This window comes from Amblyraja radiata, chromosome 5 (genome assembly GCF_010909765.2).
Source record: "Amblyraja radiata isolate CabotCenter1 chromosome 5, sAmbRad1.1.pri, whole genome shotgun sequence".
Lineage (NCBI taxonomy): Eukaryota > Metazoa > Chordata > Chondrichthyes > Rajiformes > Rajidae > Amblyraja > Amblyraja radiata.
The window spans coordinates 14,620,252-14,641,576 of NC_045960.1; positions in this window are offsets into that span (position 1 = coordinate 14,620,252).

Here is a 21,325-nt window from a genome sequence, read left to right on the forward strand (position 1 = left end):
GAAGGGGACCCTAGCAGGGATGACGGTGGGACAGCAAAGGTAGATATTTCTGGGAATAATCCAGAAGTGTAGGATCAGTTCATTCCAAAGAGGAAGACAGATTATAAGGGGGATGAGAGGTGACCGTGGCTGACAAGGGAAGTCAAGGACTGTGTAAAAAGAAAAGAAAAGACGTATAACATAGCAAAGATGAGCGGGAAGCCAGAAGATTGGGGGACTTTTAAAGATAAACAAAAGGTAACTAAGAAGCCAATACGGGGAGAAAAGATGAAGTACGAAGGTAAGCTAGCCAAGAATATAAAGGAGGATAGTAAAGCTTATTTAGGTATGTGAAGAGGAAAAAAATAGTTAAGACAAACGCGGGTCCCTTGAAGACAGAAACAGGTGAATTTATTATGGGGAACAAGGAAATGGCAGACGAGTTGAACAGGTACGTCGGTTCTGTCTTCACAAAGGAAGACAAAAACAATCTCCCAGATGCACTGGGGGACAGAGAAGCTAGGGTGACGGAGGAACTGAAGAAAATTTACATTTGGCAGGAAATGGTGTTGGGCAGACTGATGGGACTGAAGGCTGATAAATCCCCAGGGCCTGATGGTCTGCATCCCAGGGTACTTATGGAAGTCGCTCCATAAATCGTGGATGCAGGGTGATTATTTCCAATGTTCTATCGATTCTGGATAAGTTCCTGTGGATTGGAGGGTATCTAATGTTATCCCACGTTTTAAGAAAGGAGTGAGGGAGAAAGCAGGGAATTATAGACCAATTAGCCTGACATCAGTGGTGGGCAAGATGCTGGATTAAATTATTAAACATGTAATAGCAGCGCATTTGTATAGCAGAAACAGGATCGGTCCAAGTAAGCATGGATTTACGAAGGGGAAATCATACTTGACGAATCTTCTGGAAATTTTTGAGGATATAACAAGTCTAATGGAGAAGAGAGAGCCTGTGAATGTAGTGTGCCTGGACTTTCAGAAAACCTTTGATAAGATCCCACACAGGAGATTAGTGGGCAAAATTAGAGCACATGGTAATGGGGGTAGCGTATTGACATGGATAGAAAATTGGTTGGAAGACAGGAAACAAATAGTAGGGATTAACGGGTCCCTTTCAGAATGGCAGGCAGTGACTGCAAGGCTCAGTGCTGGGACCACAGCTATTTATAATATACATTAATGATTTAGATGAAGGAATTAAAAGTAGCATTCGCAAATTTGCGGATGACACAAAGCTGAGTGGCAGTGTGAACTGTGAAGAGGATGCTATGAGGATGCAGGGTGACTTGGAAATTTTAAAGGCGGAAATTGACAGATTCTTGATTAATAAGTGGTGTCGCGGAGTACAGAGAGAAGGCAGGAGAATGGGGTTGGGAAGAAACGATAGATCAGCCATGATTGAATGGAATAGATGTGATGGGCTGAATGGCCCAATTCTGCTCCTATCACGTATGAACGTATGAACTGAGATATTGTGAAACCGTGGAGCCAAACCTAAATATTGTTGACGGTGGAGACGAGTCTTGTGTGGGAAACGTCCAAGGAGCAAACCATTGAACCTTGACTAGGAGCGTGAAAGGATTCAGAAACAGACGGGTTACAGAGAATGCATAGACGTTGTGGTGAGCGGGACCAGGCTGCGTTTGTAGTGTCGGGGAAATAGAAGAAATACACACAAACCGATCAAATATGACCATTGTAAATTACAAAGTTAGGTTGACATTATTATTTCCACGATGTAACAATGTGTGTGAACGGATATCTAAGCCCATTTTTTAACTCCTCTCTGAATTTACTCTGGGTTAAAGCATAAATACACGTGTTAGTACATGAACTGAGAAGTCTCAACATGTATCCACACTGTTGGGCAATATAGATTGGATTACTAAGACTTCTGTCTGTATAATTGAAGTTTACAACCGGCCAGTTTAAAGAATGTACAACGTTAGTAACCCACATCAGTATAAAATTGGCAGACAAAGCAAAGAGTAAGACGATGGATTTCCTCCTGTTCTCCCCCTCTGGGTCAGCGCGGTTCTCTACCTTGCTGTTGGCGCGGAGTCCTTTGCGGAGGCGATTGGCTGTGACAATGTTCCTGACAGTCAGAGCGTTAAACACCAGGATCAGTGCGATCGGAAACAGCGGCGTTAGAAAACTGTCAACCCACTCGTACACGGCCCAAAATAGTGATGTGTAATAATCTCGGCTTGTGACACAAAACCACGGGACACCGTCAATAACAACTCCGGGCACAAATACAAAGTACCAAGGAATGGATCGGAAGCAGGCAACGGCGCTCACTGCTCCCAATACCACAGCTGCATTTTTCTCCGTGCAGTATCTCGGTTTGAGCTTCTGGCAGCAAATGGCCACATATCGATCAAAGGTGAATGCGACTGTGAACCAAACAGAACAGTCCAGGGCTGCTTGACACAAGGACACCTTCATTGCACAGACGGGAGTGATGAACAAGAAACTAACTGGGAAAAAGAAGATGTTCATTCTCGTCAATATCACGCTAAGGATGACGAGCAACAAGTCAGCCACGGACATGGCCACCAGGTAACAGGTGATGCATCGAGAGAGACAGCACTTCCCTCGTCTTAGGATCACAATCGCCACGACGTTAACTGAAAGGAAATGAATTAAAAACAACAATTTACTTCCACAAATAATAGTAGAAACATGTTAAGAAGGAACATTGTAGATGGAAGCAGAGAAAGACACGCGGCCCTACTAGCGGCTCCATGCGATCACGGCTGTTCATTCACTCCAGTCCCTGTTCCAACCTGCTCCCCGCGCTCCCTTCAATCCCATTGGCACGGAGAACCATCAGACGAATGATCCCTCTTAACGTGTCCTATGTTTGGACCTGTCCAAATGCCTCAAATGTTGTTATTATTTGTGGAATTCTCTGCACAGAAGGCAGTGGAGGCCAATTCACGATGTTTTCAAGAGAAAGTTAGATGTAGCTCTTCCACAATTTACTTCCACAAATGATAGTAGAAACATTTTATGAAACATGGTAGATGGAAGATGAAAGACACGCGGCCCTATTGCGGCTCCATGCGATCACGGCTGTTCATAATAATAATAATATTAATAATATCAATATTAATAATAATAATAATAATATTAATAATAATAATAATAATAATAATAATAATAATAATAATAATAATAATAATAATAATAATAATAATAATAATAATAATTATTATTATAATAATAATAATAATAATAATAATAATAATAATTATAATTAAAATAATATATTTTATTGTCATGCACATAAGTGCAACGAGATTTGGTATGCAGCTTCTATCCGATGTCATAACTTAAACAACTTAAATAAAATTCGGATTTAGATACCCGAGAACATGGTTTATAAAAAGAACAGTAATCATCATCATCATCATTCTTTATTGTCATCTTGCAAAGCAACAATTGTACAGTGCAAAATGTGAAGACGTTTCCCAGGGAATACCGGAGCATCGCACATAAAAACTTAAATATTTCACGCATAAATAAAAACGATTAAAAAAATCAAAAAAAAAACGGGTTCCTGATAAAAACAGTGCGAATAGTTAATAAAGTGCAGGTTTAAAAAAAAAAGCAACATTAAAATACAAGTGAATTTTACCTATCGGAGACCCTATACTTAGAAAGAATTAGACTTGTCTTAATGGACGAACAAGATCTTTTCCATAAAATGTGGGCTCCATTCATTAACTATCTGAAGGGATAGATTGGCACAGCACGAGGACCCAGCTGAAACTTGAACTCAGGAATAGATGAAAAGCTATACTTTATAACCTACGAACCTATCTCCATTGATGTATTACAGGTAAGCCATTCCACCTCCCTTGTTTTTCTGTTGTGTTTTTTTTTGCTTTCTTTTTTATTTGTAACTTTCTACCCTCTCTTTTTCCCTCTTTCTATAATAAAATAAAAACACTAGAAGCAGAAGTAATTGATAATGGAAAATTTTAATAATGTATGACTGATGTATATGAAAGTTTTTTTTTACTATAACATTTTTTTTTTTTTAAACAAAAACAATCCAGTTCCTGATAAAAAAAAACTGTACGAATAGTTAATAAAGTGCAGGTAAAAAAAAGCAACATTAAAATACTTGTTAAAAAAACAGTCATAAAATGTCCAGGGCAGCTGATTTAAGTGGCCTGAGCCAGTGCCAGAGTTATTACTCGGTGCAATAAATTGTCAGTGCAAAAGCAGCAGAATCAGGTGGAGTGCCTGTTTAGCAGCCTCACAGCCTGTGGAAGGAAGCTGTTTAGCAGTCTGGTTGTCCGGGCTTTGATGCTGCGGTATCTCTTTCCTGATGGCAGGAGATCTAGATGTGTTTGGAGTGGGTGCAGTCTGTCCTTTGCTATGCTCGGTGCTTTTTTCAGGCAGCTGATCTGGAAGTTCTTGTACCGAGGGAAGCGAGACGCCAATGATCCTCTCTGTTTCCCTCACTAACCTCTGCAGATTTTCCTGTCTGAGCAGTTACAGTTGGAGTACCACGTGTTCATGCAGTACGTGAGTACAGACACCACCGTGCCCCTGTAAAAAGTCCTGAGGATGTTGGTGGGAAGTGAGACATTCAAAATAGTCTACTCCAGTACATACACTCCAGTCCCTGTTCCAACTTGGTCCCCACGCTCCCTTCAATCCACTTGGCAACGAGAAACATCAGACGCATTATCCCTCTGAACCTGTCCTATCTGTGGACCTGTCCAAATTGCTGAAATGTTGTTATTCTTTGTGGAATTCTTAGCCACAGAAGGCAGTGGAGGCCAATTCAATTCATGTTTCCAAGAGAAAGTTAGATGTAGCTCTTAGGGATAACGGACTCAAGGGATTATGGGGAGCAATCAGGAACAGGGTACTGATTTTGGATGATCAGCCATGATCATATTGAATGGCGGTGCTGGCTCGAAGGCACCGCATGGCCTACTCCTGCACCTATTTTCTATGTTTCTATGTTAGATTCGTAGACTCATACGGCCCGGAACCTGGTCGTTCAGCCCACCTATGAGTATAGCAGTTGGGAGGCCATGTTAACGTTATACTGGGCATTGGCGCTGCCGCATTTATGATATTGCGTTCATTATAGAGAGGGGTTCAGCAGGCTCGAACTTTATTTTTTGGCGCGCAGGGGGGGGGGGGGGGGGGGGGGGGGGGGGATGATAAGATCATGAGAGGAATAAATCGGGTAAATGCACAGTAGATTACCCAGAATAAGGGAATGGAGGCCAGGGTGCACGGATCCAAGTGAGAGGGGAAAGATAGGATACGATCCCGAGCGGTAACTTTGTCATACAAGGATAGGTATACGGAACGAGAGGAGGTAGTTGAGGCAGGTACTGTCATAACGTTTAAAAACATTTGGACAGATACATGGATAGGAAAGGTTTCGAGGGATATGGGCTAAACGCGAGCAAGTGGGACCAGTGAATATGAGTCATTGACTTTATGCCTGTACTCACTCAGACGACACAGAGTCGCAGAACACCAGAGACCCGGGTTCGATCCTAACATCGAGTGTTGGCCGTGTGGAGTTTGCATGTTCTCTCTGTGACCGCGTGGGTTTCCTCCGGGTGGAGGTTTACAAGAATGATCACAGGAATGAGTGGGCTAACATAAGATGGACATTTGACGATACTGGACCCGTATTCGCTATAGTCCAGAAGAATTGGGGGGGGGGGGGGGGGGGGGGTTAAATGAAACGTACAAAATAGTGAAAGGCTGGCATAGAGTGGTGTGTGGAGGATGTTTCCATTAGCGGGAGAGTCTAAGACGAAAGGACATAGCCCCAGAATTAAACGCATTCCATTGGGAGGGTGATGAAGAATTTATTTCGGAAGAGGATGGTGAATCTGTGGAATTATTTGCCTCAGCAGGCTGTGGAGGCGGTCAATGGATATGTTTTCGCAGAGACAGGTAGAATCTTGATTAGTATGCGTGTCATGGTTTATGAGGGGTTTAGAGGGAGAGATAGATCAGCCCTGATTGAAGGCAGATTAGACTTGATGGGATGAATGAGCTAATTATGCTCCTATAACTTAAGACCTTACGACCAGTCAACGTATTTTATAAGTACAGTCAAGCCATACACAAGCACAACACAAGTACAGAGAGATAAATACCAGACTGCAGAACATAGCGTAACGCTGTTAGTGCATTACAGTTACATAGACATTTTGTGAGTTTTCGGAGTGGCAACGTTTAAGAAACGTTTCGACAGATACGTGAATAGGATCGGGTTAGAGGAAAATTGTCTAAACGCAGGAAGGCAGGACTAGTGCAGACGGGGCATGTTAGTCGGCGTGGACAAGTTGGGGAGGGGCCTGTTCCCACGCTGTATGACTCTATAACTCGATCCTTGACGTTCATGGTGATTTCCATACTCGCGGTACTTTCCCTAATTTATCATGCTAATCGGATGCTCAGAGGACTATAACAGATAGATCAAATACAATTTCGCTCACTTAGTTATGTTGGATCTGCTCATTCCCAATGCTCCCAATGTTCTGTGATTACGTCTTTCATTGCAGATTCCCACATATTCCCGCCTCCGAGCTCATGCCAACGGATTGTTTTTACCCGTTCTGTCTTTGTTCTTCCTAGATAATGGGGTTAAAGATTCAACCCAAGCATCATAAATATCGTTACCTCTCTCTCCGCAACCAGCTCGTTCTAAATGCAGGGACACAGTTCATCACTTCTTAAATTTCGACCTCACCGCGGACTGGTGATTTCGTAAACCTCCATATGGTCACCTGAGAGCTAATGCTTTTATTTCCCCAATTCCAGCTGAACCCTTGGCGCTCTGGTAGTTCTTACAGTTTCTGCGTTTTATTCGATAAAAACAAAACCAGGTTCAGGAATAGCTACTTCCCCACAGCCATCAGGCTATTAAACATGGCTCGGACAAAACTCTGATTATTAACAACCCATTATCTGTCATTTGCACTTTATCAGTTTATTTATTCATGTGTGTGTATATTTATATTATGGTATATGGACACACTGATCTGTTTTGTAGTAAATGTCTACTATGTTCTGGTGTGCTGAAGCAAAGCAAGAATTTCATTGTCCTATCAGGGACACATGACAATAAACTCACTTGAACTTGGACTTGAACTTGAACTTTAATTCTTCTCCTATTTCCCTATTTTCTGTCATTGATTCTGGAATCTACGACGCACGTTTACCCTCGCATGTCATCCATTTTATGTGTCATTGACAGCTCCTACAGTCTGTTTTGGATATCAGTCTACTCTTTATTCTTTTTCACTTCTTTGTCTCTTTGCTGCCCTTGCTGAGGCGAATTCTAAAGAATTCGCAGTCCGCAGGGGAGTGGCAATCTGGCAAATTTATTACACTGTTCTTAAACGTTAAATCTCAGAATCACACAGAAGATAGACACAAAATGCTGGAGTAACTCGGCGGGACAGGCAACATATCTGGAGAGAAGGAATAGGTGACGTTTCGGGTTGCGACCGTTCTTCAGACTCAAGAAGGTTATCGACCCGAAACATCACCCATTCCTTCTCTCCAGAGATGGTGCTTGTCCCGCCGAGTTCCTCCAGCATTTTGTGTCTACCTTCGGTTTAAACCAGCATCTGCAGTTCCCTCCTACACACGCAGAGTCACACAACACGGAAACTAGACATCCAGCCCAACTTGCCCCTGGGGACCAAATTCTCCACCAGCCTGCGTTTGACCCATATCCTCTGAACCTTTACTATTCGTGTACCTGTCCAAATATCTTTTAAACGTTGTAGTTGTACTTTCTTCTTTCACTTCCTCTGGCAGGTCGTTCATTTACCTATGACCCTCCGTATGAAAACAACGTCTTCAGGTGTCATGTAAATCCTTCCTCTCCCACCTTAATCCAAATGCCCTCCAGTTTAGACGACTATGGGGAATAGATTGTGACCATGCATCACATCAACGCCTGTCATATTGTAAACCATCTAAAGATCACCCATTAACCCGCCTCCCTCGAAAGTAAACAGTCCCAGACGATACAGTCTTACCATGTGTCTGAAGACGTCCAGTCACGGCAAAGATCTTGGGAACCTTTCCTGTGCCCATTCCTACTTACTCACATCCATCTTTTAACATCAGTAAGCAATGGTGTACCGCAAGGATTGGTGTTGGGACCTTTGTTTTTTTTCTATAATATACAAAACTAAATTGGACCAGAACGTATGTGATCTGATGTTGATCTGTTGACAGCACGATGGATGGTGGAGTAGCAGAGAATAAGGAGAGGTGCCCTGATATACAGAAAGACTTATAACAACTGGACAGTTGGTTGGACAATTATATTTAATCGATAATTGAATTTAATCGCGACAATTGTGAGATGATGCACATTGGGTTGTCTAATATTGGCCGGACATAGACAACGATATAGACATGGGATGCGTTGACATACACAGGGATCCTGCATTGCAGGTTTACAGTACACTGAACATGGCAACACAAGTGGATAGGATAGTGAAGAAAATATTTAGCTTGCTTTCTTCACAGGCAGAGACACTGCGAAAGAACTGAGGCAAGGTGTTGCAGCGGTAAAAGGCATCGATTAGGGCGCACATTCAATACTGAATACACTTCTGGTCACAATGCTATAGAAATGATATGGTAGCGGTAGAAAGAGGCAAGAGAAGATTCGCCAGGATAATGGGCAACAGTCAATAGACAATAGGTGCAGGAGTAGGCCATTCGGCCCTTCAAGCCAGCACCGCCATTCAATGTGATCATGGCTGATCATCCACAATCAGTACCACCTTCCTGCCATCTACCCATATCCCCTGACTCTGCTATCTTTAAGAGACCTATCTAGCTCTCTCTTAAAAGTCTGTGTAAAAATGTGTCTCCTCATCTCCGTTCTAAATGGGTTATCCCTTATTCTTAAACTGTGGACCCTGGTTCTGGACTCCCCCAACATCGGGAACATGTTTCCTGCCTGTAGCGTGTCCAAACCCTTAATAATATTATATGTTTCAATAAGATCCTCTCTCATCCTTCTAAACTCCAGAGTGTATTTCCCCTCTCTCCCCCCTACCCCTCTCCCCCTCCCTCCCCTACCCCATCTCCCTCCTTCCCCTCCCCCACACCTCTCTCCTCCTCCCCATCCCTCTCTTCTCCTCTTCTCCATCTCCCTCTCCTCACCCCTCTCCCTCTCCTCTCCATCCTCCTCCCACCCCATCCCTCTCTACCCCACCCCCCTTCCATTTCCCCCTTCCCCACTCCCTTCCCCCTCTCCCCCCCCCCTCCACCACCCCCTTCCCTCCCCCATCTCCTTCCCTCTCTCCGACACCCCATCCCCTTCCCACTCTCCCTCCACCCCCTTCCGTCCCCCACCCCCTTCTCTCTCTCTCTCCCATCCCTCCCCCTCCCCACTCTCTCCCTCCATCCACACTCTTCCCCTCTACCCCCTTCCAATCTCCTTCCTCGCCTCCCTCCCCTATCCGCCCAACCTCTCTTTCCACCCCCTCTCTCCTCCGCCCCATCCTCTCGTCCTCCCCCGCTCCATCTCATCTCCTCACTGCTCCTCTCCCTCTCCCCGGTCCTCCTCCACCCCCATGCCCTCTCTCCTCCCCCAACCCCTTGCCCTCTCCCCCCTTCCCTCTCCCCCACCCCCTTCCTTCTCTCTCCCACCTCCCTCCCCCCACCCCCTACCCCGCTCTCCTCTCCCACCCAAATCTCTCCCGTTTCCTCCTCCCCCTCTCCCCTCCCTCCTCTCTTCTCAACCTCCCCTCTCCCCACCCCGTCTCCCTCTACCCCCTCCTCCCACCTGTGTGTTTGGGGCGAGGTTAGTATGAGTGTGATGCCGCAGCCCCAGCCCCAGCCCCCCCCCCCCCCACACACCCCCTCCCCGCAAACGCGTGTTGGGGAAACAGACCCAACGGTTCTGCACTTGGTCTAGTCAACTATAATTCTCAACACTGGTACCCCGCAAGGATGCGTACTCAGCCCCCCACAATACTCCTTGTACACACATACCGGTGCAGACAAATACCAATGCAACTCAACTTACAAGTTCACAGATGACACCACCGTAGTTGGCTAAATATCAAATAATGATGGAGTACAGGAAGGTGATCGAGAACCTTGTGTCAAGATAACAAACTCCCTCGATGTCAGCAACGCAAAGGAGATAGAGACCGATTTCAGCAAAATAGCGGTAAACATAACCCGTATACATTGACGCAGCCCACGTAGAGATGGTCAACAGTTTGAGTTCCTCGCAATAAATATCAACAGCAATTTGTTCTGGAGCAGCCACATCAAAGCTATGCACAAGAAACCATACTAATGCATCTGGTTCCTTAGACCGCTTATGACGCGTGTTATGTCCCCAACGAGTCTCATCTACTACAACTGCGTGGAAAGCATTTTATCGGCACGCATCACACCATGGTTTGGGAATAGATCCATCTATGTCCATAAGACGTTGTAGAGACTAGTGAACACAGCCCAGACCATCACATAAACCAACATCCCAATGACTCCATCAACACTTCACGCTGACTCGGCAAGGCCACCACAATAAACAAGGACCAGTCTCATCCTGGGCATCCCTCGTCTCCCCATCCGGCAACAGGTACAGTAGTTTAAAAACGCACACCTCCAGATTCAGGGACAATTTCTTCCCAGATGCTATCAGCCAACTGAATCTTTCTTTCATCAGCTAGAATGCGGTCCTGGCATCCCATCTAACTCATTGGAGACCTTTGAACTATATGTAGTCGGACTGTATCTTGCACTATATGTCTTTATGTGAGCACTGTGGAAGGCTTGATTGTATTCAAGTATACACGTTACAATAATGAACTAAACGGAACACCGTTGTTATCAGGAAATATCCGTGTAGGGAGGAAATGCAGATGCTGGTTTACACCGAAGATAGACACAACAAGCTGGTGTAACTCAGCTGGACAGGCCGCATCTCTGGAGAGAAGGAATGGGTGACGTTTCAGGGTCGAGACCCGTCTTCAGTCATTCCTTCTCTCTAGAGTTGCTGCCTGTCCCGCTGAGTTACCCCAGCATTTTGTGTATTTTTATCAGGAAAGAACTACCACTGGAGAGCCTTGAGGCGGATACAAATACCGACATTTAAAGGCACTCGCACAGGTACTTAGAGAAGAAAAGGTATATCTGATTCGGCGCATATTCCCACGTTACAACGTCTCCCAGAGATACGGAGTGATAACATTTGATTGTTAAACGTGCCTCGAAACCGGCTAGCTTTGCTAAGGTTTATAAATACACTGGATCGTCTTTTTATGTTGCTGTACATAATGAGATGTTGGACAAAAATCAGGGAGGGATCAAAATCTGCGTCCTGCGAATTCAGGCGCTATAATAACCCAACAGAAAAGATTCAATGCAAACGTCATCTTTCCCAACAAAAATCTGTTTGATGCTTTTAATAATAATTCAGAAATCCAAATAACAGTTCACTGGGTCAACATCCTCCTCCGTAGTTGTGACCACACGGCGATCAGTAAAAGCGAGACATTCAGCAAAGTTACTGACAGTGTAAGCAATAACGTTACAATTATGGGAGCTAGATCTCCCGGGTAATAGTCCCGATGACTGAACCGGTAACACCGAACATACAAAAAGCCTTTACAAAAGGACCAGAGCAGCGACACACAACTCTGGGCAGCTGGTTCGAGACCCGAGCGGCGCCTTACCGGTAACTCCAATGACCGCAAGAACAGGGTAGTATATGCGCTCGATCTGGAAAATTACTGGATATCCCATTTCCTCGGAGAAATCCCTGGTGCCGTGCACGCGGCGATTCTGCCCGGCCCAATGTCATGATGTGTTTAGAGAAGCATCATTTATATTGGGAACCCATCTTCTGTGTGGCAATTAGCGGAGTCATGTGATCAGTGGATTAGTTACACACAGCTGAACAGGGAAGCGCCCATGCAATTTAATTTGAAGGTTGTCGTGTAATTGGATCTATTGTGAGGGATTTTTACGAGACAGATGCCAAAGGAGGTGCAATGGCGCAATTTTCCTTGTCCCGTTAACAAACGGAGTCACCCACCACTCTCGGATGCAGAGGGTGAGCATCTATGGGAGCGACGGTGCGTTTCCAAATGTAACTAAGATGAACAGCCTCCTCCCTACCCAAGAGGATATCTTATTGGAGTTTTTTTCTCGAGGGTCAGATGAGTGGAATGCTATTTCCTGTTGCTAAAATGAACTGGGTTGTCTTGGGCAATTAAGGAGGACGTTCTATTTTTAATAATACAGACTGCAGTCACACCGCATGGGCAGTGCATGACATAAGACATGTTAGGCCCTGGGATGTTTATGAAGGGGACTGTGTGACGATAATTTAATTTCCATCTGCTCCCTTTGAAGTTAACCATTTTAGTGAGGTCGATCTTACCTTCCAAGGAACAGCTCCTGTTCCTTGCACTGGAGTGGTTGACCAACAAATTCACCACCTCCTTTATATGGCACGACGAACCAGGACATTGACTGACTGGTTTTATCAGAGTCTCTTTGATGTGATCTTCAAGTTCAAGTTCGTATTTATTATCACATGCACCAATTGGTATTGTGAAATTTGAGTTACCATGCAGCCATACAAATAAAAAGAACACAATACACAACAGAGTTTAACATAAACATCCACCACAGCGGAATCAACGTTCTCACTGTGATGGAAGGCAAGACAGTTCAGTCATCGTCCACTTTGTTCATCCGTGGTCAGGGCCTACCCTCCGCAGTCGCCGCTCCGGACGGCCCGATGCAGAGGCCCTCTCACTAGCATGATCAGGATGATCGAAACTCCGGCGTCGGAACGGATCGGAACACACTCAGCGGCATCACACTCTTTCAACATCGGCCGCTTCTTACCGGAGACTGCGGCTTCCGAAGTCCACAGGCCGAGCTGTGCGGAACTCCAACACTGATGATCCTCGGCAAAAGATCCCAGGCTTCCGGGATGTTCAAGTCATTCGATCAAAGCTGCTTTGATTAAGGTCACTCACCTGCCATTGGCAGGCTGCCAAATTCAGACATTTTTGATTCATGCTTGTCTCTATGCTTTGATCAGTGAAGGAACGTCCTAGTCACAATTAGTAATCAGTTTACTGGATAGAATATGTCACTTGATAGTTCCCAAGAAAGGTACATAAAAGATTGATATAAGACACTCCGCGGTACAATTACATTGTACATTTCATAGTTCTCTGTAGGTGGTTACACAGGTAAACAGAAGAAGGCATGGGGCATGATTTCCTTTATTATCAGCGCCATTCTGCACAGGAGCACTGTATGCAGTTCTGGTCGCCCTACTCTTATATGTCTACGTTTTATTTTATGTCTATGACCTTCCCTCCTACGGTACCCGATCATGCCCCGTACCCACAAAAACCCGCTGAAAATGATGCCAACTTAAATTAATCCTTTTTGCTGCATGAGACCCTTATGCCCCCATTCCATGCATATCCATGCACGATCTAAATGTTTGCTAAACGCCACAATAGTCTCTGCCCACACCACTGCTAACAGCGGGCTCCAAGCAAGCACCACTCTAGGTTGCCCGCTCCCATTGCCCACCACCACTCACGATGAGAAGTGGCAGGACTGCAGAACTGGATGATATACATAGCTGGTCATAAGTGATAGGTGCAGAATTAGGCCATTCGGTCCAACAAGTCTACTCCGCCATTCAATCATGGCTGATCTATCTCTTCCTCACAATCCCATTCTCCTGCCTCCACAACCTCTGACACCCGCACTAATCAAGAATCTATCTGTCTCTGCCTTAAAAATATTCACTGACTTGGCGTCCACGGCCTTCCGTGGCAAATAATTCCACAGAATCACCACCCTCTGACTAAATAAACGTCTTCTCGTCTCATTCCTTAAATAACGCCATTTAATTCTGAGGCTATGACATCTAGTCCTAGACTCTCCCACTTAGCATTGTCAGCTGCACATTGCTTAGCCCGCCGGTACTCACATGTTGCTTCTTCAACGTGTAACCCTGTAGAAATGGATGTTGGCTTTAGGCAACTTTGATATTGCTGCGAGCATGGCCAGTTCAAGGAATTACAACATAGGTAACCCACATCTGCATAAAATTGGTAGATAAAGCAAAGAGAGACAACGGATTTCCTCCTGTTCTCAGTCTCTGGGTCAGCGCGGAGTCCCTTGCGGAGGTGATTGGCTGTAACCAAGATGAGGAACCTTTTCATGTTGGAATGTCGCATTAAGTTAGCTGTAATCTAATAAGGGCGTTTCCAAGAAACGTCAATAAGATATAGTTCAAAATGTACATTATTTTGTAAAAATCGAACTACTATGTACTAACTTCAAGAAAATTAAAACATTTTGTTAATTCTAAAGTTAACTAACCTTTTAATGACTTTGTTGTGACTGCTTTTTGTGCGAAAGCATTTGAATATTTGGTTGCAACATGGGGGTACGCAGTTTCAGCTGCTAGATGGGTATCCATCTTCTAGATGGGTATCCGTCATTTGTGACCTTAAGGGGTCTTGATTTGCGTTAGGTAGGAGAATGTAGATTCGCAGCAATAAGTGGTTGAAAAGCAAGAAATCATTTTTCGTGCATGTTGCCAAAGACGTGGGTATTCTATTGCATTTTTCCATATTTCAATCGGATTTTTCTTAGCGTCAAATAAGGACTTTAAAATGTCATCTTCTGAGAGCTCAATCAATTCCATCTGTAGTTGTTTAGAAGCCTTGGAGGCATCAACGAGGTGAGATTGAAATGCTAATTTGAGTGTGATTTCATGATTCGCAAAGTCAGTAAACCTTTCATTGTATTCTTTAATTAATAAGTCTCTAACAGCTGCGTATTCTTCAAATGGTTCGCATGAATCCTCCTGCTCATCAATATCCTTCGTTAATTGGGGAAAATGTTCATCCGAAATTTCATTTTGAAGAAGAGTCTGAAAAAAAGATAGCTTTTTTCGAAATGCTTGGATGTGTTGCCACATATCATATATAGACTTAGTTTTACCTTGCATAGAAACATTCCAAGTACTTTTGCTTTAACATGATATCACACAGAAATGCAGTATATAGAAATCTTCTTTCAATAATTCACATTGCTAATTCTGTTGTTTATGAAATGTAACTATCTGTTCTCGCAAAGATAAAACATATGTAATCACCTTTCCCTCCGGTAGACAACGCACTTTACAATGATACGTCAAACCCACACTGAATGCCTCATCGTCCAACGTTAGCATATTACAAAACTGACGATGCTGTGTTGCATTTGTCCCACTTGGGCGGCATTTGCGCATCATTTATGCGACATCATTTACGCGTCACGATGCACGACGCACGCGTCGTGATGCGCACATGATGTGCGCATGGTGCGCATTACGTGCGCATGGCGCGTGGTGTCGTACGCAGTGATGCGCGGTCGCCCCAGGATTATGGGATGTACAAAATCTTCACGCGCCATCTACGTGACGCACAAATGACGCCCAAGTAGGACAGGCCCCTTTAACCTCCCTGCCTGACTGGCGCCTGGGGCTGGTTGACGAGAGGGAAAATGTCGGGGAGAGTCCGCTGGCCGTCCAGTCTTCAGTATTATCAACTTTTGGTAGCGGTGCTTTGTGATATTGCAATATCAACATTGAAAAAATTCAATGCTCAACAGCATTATGCCATTCGTAAGGACCACAAATATTTCAAATTAGAGAGTGATGCGCAAAAGGTTGCATTGCAGAAATTAAAAGATGAATAGCAAAGGCAAAGGCAGTTATTTCCCTGAAATAATGCTACTGAAGCGACTTTATAAAGTAGCTTATATACTCTGGGGGGAAAAGGGGATCCATTTAGCGATGTAAAAGTCGCATTAGAATTAAATCATGAGCATAACAGGTGTTAAAATAGCTCTCATGACTTACTAGTGTTTTAATTGTGGCCAGCAGTCGGGGCGGATTATTGCGTTGAACCTTCTTTTAGTCTTTGGTATTTTAAAAACGTTCATTTTAAGATTACAATAAAAATAATAAAAGACAAACAAAAACATATTAATAAAAATAAAAGGAATTGTACGACAAAATTTGGATTCATTCAAAAGGACGCACGCAATGGCCTAGAAGGCCGCAGGTTCCCCACACCTGGCAGTAACAATGTTCCTGATAGTCTGAGCGTTAAACACCAAGATCAGTGCGATCGGAAACAGCGGCGTTTTCGAAGTCTGTCAATCCACTCGTACACGGTCCATGAGGGTGAGCTGTAATAGTGCGGGGGTTGGACACAAAATTACGGTACACCGTCGATAATAAGTGCAGGCACAAACATGAGTCACTGGGAATGGATAGCAAACAGGCACCTGCGCTAACTGCCCCTAAACCAGCAGCCGCAGTGTTGTCCATGTAATATCTTGGCTTAAGCTTTAAACAATAAATAACCACATATCGGTCAGAGGTTGGGGCGACTAGGGGCCAGATGGGACAGTTCAGGGCACCCATTAATAAAGCAGTCCTAACTACACACGCGAGAGTGATCGACATGAAAATAACTGGAAATTGCTGGATATTGATTCGATTAAATATCACGTTAAGAAGGACAAGTAACAGATCTGCAATCCTGGGCATTGCCGCCAGGTAGCAGGTGATGCATCTGGAGAGACCACACTGCCCGTGAGGCCTATGTAAGATCCATTAAGTTGAAATTGCACGGTGGCTTGGTGAAATATAAACTAAATAGTAGATAATTTATACAGGATAAGCATGGAGCGTGTAGGGCCGCACAATGATGGACATATACCAAGAGCCAGAGGAAGAGGTATAACTGTGTTCTTCACATTGGTATTCGGCCCGGGGACGTACATGGAGGCAAGCAAGATCATGGAGGGGGACGCTGATATTCTACGGCATGTTGGTAACATGGAGGGGGATGTTGGATCTCTTGAAGAATACGAAGGTGGATAAATCCCTAGCGCCTAATAGGATCTAATCGAGGAGCAGGGAAACGTTTAAAAGAGATTCACGTAGGAAATCGGTGGCAGCTTCAACGTTAGCAACATTTCGGAGCCATTTGGACAGACAGATATGTCGGGAATGAAGGGATGTGGACCATGTGCAGACAGATGGGGATCAGTTTTATTTGGCATTAGGGGCGGCACAAACTTCGTCGGCTGAAAAGCCTGTTTCTCTACCGTCCCGTCCTATGCTATCTTTTATTTAATATGTTGTAAAAAATCCATCTGTTTTTCCCCCCTCTGTAATGTTTATAGAGTCATGGAGTCAAAGTCATAGTCATGGTGCTGGAGTCATAGAATCATAGTCATTGATTCAAAGGGTATCTAAGTTTACATCCAGATCTAGATAAGTTCAAAGATGGGCCAAGGTATGGCGAATAGAGTTTAACTCTAACAAGCGTGAGCATTTGAACTTTGGTATTTCAAACCATGGCCGAAATTAATCGCTCTAAAGTAACTAGAATTAATAAACCGCTCTAAACTAAACGAATAGATCAAAAGACAAACTGAAGACACTGGGTGTTTACAAAAAAAGACACATTACTGGAGTAATTCAGCGGGTCAAGCAGCACCTCTCGAGAAAATGGATAGACGACATTTCGAGTCGGGATCCTTCTTCATAACTCGACTGTGATTTTCAGTCTGGGATATTGTGGAAGCGGAAACATAACGAGTTATCGAGGATAGGAGTGAACAGCCGTGTTAGTGCAGCGTGCAAGGAACAGATCAATGAAACCTGACAAGGAATATAAAATGTCCAGAGACTGATGAAGTTGGTGTAGGCTCGGATGGTATGATGGTACGGCAACAGGCTTTCTTTGCGGTGGAGTGGGGATGGAAGTTAGGGCAACATAGTCGATCAAATGTCACCATTGCAAATTGACTGTTTTAGACGATGCGGTTCAGAAATCATCCAATAACTCTTCCTCTTGGCTGATCATTACAGGTTATTGGAAAGGAAGTTTATGTTCACACGCCATAGGAGCAGAAAACAGGCGATGCGGCTCATCGAATCTACTTCTCCATTCCATTGTGGCCTTTCTATCTTCCGCTCTCAGTGCATTCTACTGAGATCAACCCAAACCTCTGACACCCTTACTGATCAAGAACCAGTCAATCTCTGTTTTACAAACACTCAAGGACATGGACTCCAAAGCCGTTGATACGTCATAGGGAGGGTACAAAGAAGGTTTATTACATGTATTTAATTGTTTGCCAGAGGGAACTGGAGAGGCAGATACAATGACAACATTTTGCAGATATTTGGACAGGTTCATGGCTGGGAAAGGCTGGAAAACGTGGCAAGGGAGTAACCTCGGGAGAGCAACTTGCCGCCGTGGCTGACTCGGTCTGAAAGGCCTGTTTCTCTGATGTATAACTTTCTGACTATCACTGGTTCCGGGACTAATGAGATGCATCAGAAAGGCTCCTTAGCGATGAGAAGACGGGGGGCATTGATAGTGCGGGAAATGATGGACAGAGTAGGCAATGCAGACGGTTCCCATCGCTTGACTCTTGAACGCACTGACTGTATATGCGGTGGGTTTAGGTCCCATCGTGGCCTTCAATTGGGTAAATATATTGAAGCGGTACATTTTCAAAAGAAGCGAGGAGGGACCGTGTGCAACTGGTGAGTTGATCGGTCAGGCAGCACTAACATGATGGGATGAACGGTCGCTTCTATGCTGCAATCATCGTGAGATTCTGCCGTCTATCATCTTGCTGGCGATTAAATAACGACCGATTGTGCAGTCCTGAACCCAGCTTGGATTTGTACTGCCCCCTTATGCTAAGTAGGTGGATGGGCAATATTACACTCAGTTAGAGAATGTTGTCATTGTTCGGAAGCAGCTTGGCTATAGACAGAGTCTATTATACAGTGCAGGTCTCCAGTGTTACGGGTGAATAGATACTAATAGAATAGAGGGATATCGACGGCACGTAGGCAAAACGGGCTAATCCATGGAGGCAAATTGATAGATATGGACGGGTTGGGTCGAGGGCTCGGCCAACATTTCATGACTCTCTGGCTTTGCTCCTGGGCTTGTCGCCTAGATTTGGAACGTCGCAATACACACTGGCCTCAGATGTTTCGAGTGAATCCAAATGAGCTTTAGCCCGGCTTCAGTGATGGCAAATATCTCAGGAGAGACCGGAGACAGATTACCCTCGCAGTATTTCTGGCTGAATACAGCTTTCAATGTGTCTGCCTTGTCCTCACTCATATACTCTGACAGTTATGTCAGTTGCACATGTTTTAGCTCACACATTGTCATTTAAAAACCGGTCGGGGCTAGCTTGCAACACATTCCTTCAAGGCCGGCAGAGGAGCGGCAGGTGACGGAACGAGTACGGGGATTGGCTGCAGATGTTAAAGCCTTCGTGAGTTTTTCAAGAGCGGGTTATTTAAAAACAGAGAACCACATTTGTAAATTAGCCAATTAGTAAAATTGGTTAATTGAACAGCAAATAAAAGTAGGGCTTGCTCGAGGGCGAGCGGCGTTGTTGAGGTGAAGTACCCTGGTGATTAAAGTGCGAGTCTTTGGCGAGGAGGTTGAGGCAAGAGGCAACAATTATTGTGTTGTGTGTTTAATTTAAATATTTAAGGTTAATGGCAGGGACGCTTGTTGCAGGATGCTGGAAGTCAGGGGCACCGCTGGAGTCACTCACACACAAGAGCTTTCCTTGAGGTCCTCTGAGGGAGCGCTGTATCCGTATGTATGTATTTATGTATGTATTGTTGATCTATGTACCACCGTTTTTTAGCACGTTGGTACCTGCACTAATGTAAAGCACTTTGGTCAACGAGAGTTGTTTTCAAATGTGCTATAGAAATAAAATTGACTTGACTTGACTTGACTTGACTTGACAACACCTGCGGTAACTGTGTCCAGGTGGAGTTCCTCAATGACCGAGTTATGGAGCTGGAGCAGCAGCTGGATGACCCGCAGTCCATCCAGGAAGCCAAAAGCTTCCTGGACATGACCTACAGTCAGATCGTCACTCCAAGAGTGTAGGATATGCGACGTAGGGGCGGAAAGAAAGAGGATGAAGCGGGTGCAGGTGTCCTCGGTGAGAGTTCATCTTACAAACAAGTCCGCCTGCTTGGTGGCTGTCGGGTCAGACGACGCTTTCAGTCCGAGTGGCGGACAGGTTGTTCCTCGCGATGAGACTCGACCGCGAAACCAACGTCGGGCAGGGCCATAGTGGTGGGTGATTCTATTGTCCGAGGTGCGGACAGGATATTCTGTGGCGGCAGGCGAGACTCGAGGATGGTCTGTTGCCTCCCTGGTGCCAGGGCCCGAGATGTCTCGGACTGACTTCAGAACATGCTCGAGAGGGAAGGTGCGCAGCCGGAAGTGTTCGTGCATGTTGGTACAAACGACGTCTGGAAGGAGGCTCTGCAACATGAGTTCACAGACTTTGGAAGAAGCCTGAAAAGCAGTACTGCCAGGGTGGTTTTCTTTGGATTGCTTCCAGAACCTCTTGCTGGTGAAGGCAGGAACAGGGAGACAGGGGGTCTGAATGTGTGGCTGAGGAACTGGTGCAGGGAGCATGTATTTGGATTTATAGATCACTGGGATCTCTATTGGGGTAGAGGTGCACCTTAACTGGAGGGGGACCAACATTCTTAACTTTTTCGCACAGAGAGTGGTGAATCTCTGGAACTCCCTGCCACAGAGGGTAGTCGAGGCCAGTTCATTGGCTATATTTAAGAGGGAGTTAGATGTGGCCCTTGTGGCTAAGGGGACCAGAGAGTATGGAGAGAAGGCAGGTACGGGATACTGAGTTGGATGATCAGCCATGATCATATTGAATGGCGGTGCAGGCTCGAAGGGCCGAATGGCCTACTCCTGCACCTAATTTCTATGTTTCTATGTTTCTGGCCGGCAGGTTTGCTAGTGCTACACGGGCGAGGTTAAAGTAAATAAGGGGGGTGGGGGGGGGGGGGGGGGGGGGGGGGGGGGGGGGGGGGGGGGGGGGGGTTGGTTGACGAATTGGAAGTATAAGGAAGGAGTTAAAGGGGAAGAGAGTACAGGAAAAGTTATGAAAGACACCCGAATTAATGGGACAGAAAGTTCAAGAACGGATAAGAGAGTAAGGACGGGTGAAATAGGAACCGGTGTGAGGGCAGGTGAATACCGATTTAAATTTTTTATATATGAATGCGTGAGAATAAGAAGTAAAATGGATGAGCTTGACGCTCAGTTAGAAATGGGTAAGTATGATGATGTGGGAATTACGTAGAAATGGCTGCAAGAGGATCAGAGGCTACACGTCCTATCGAAAAGACGGACAGGTGG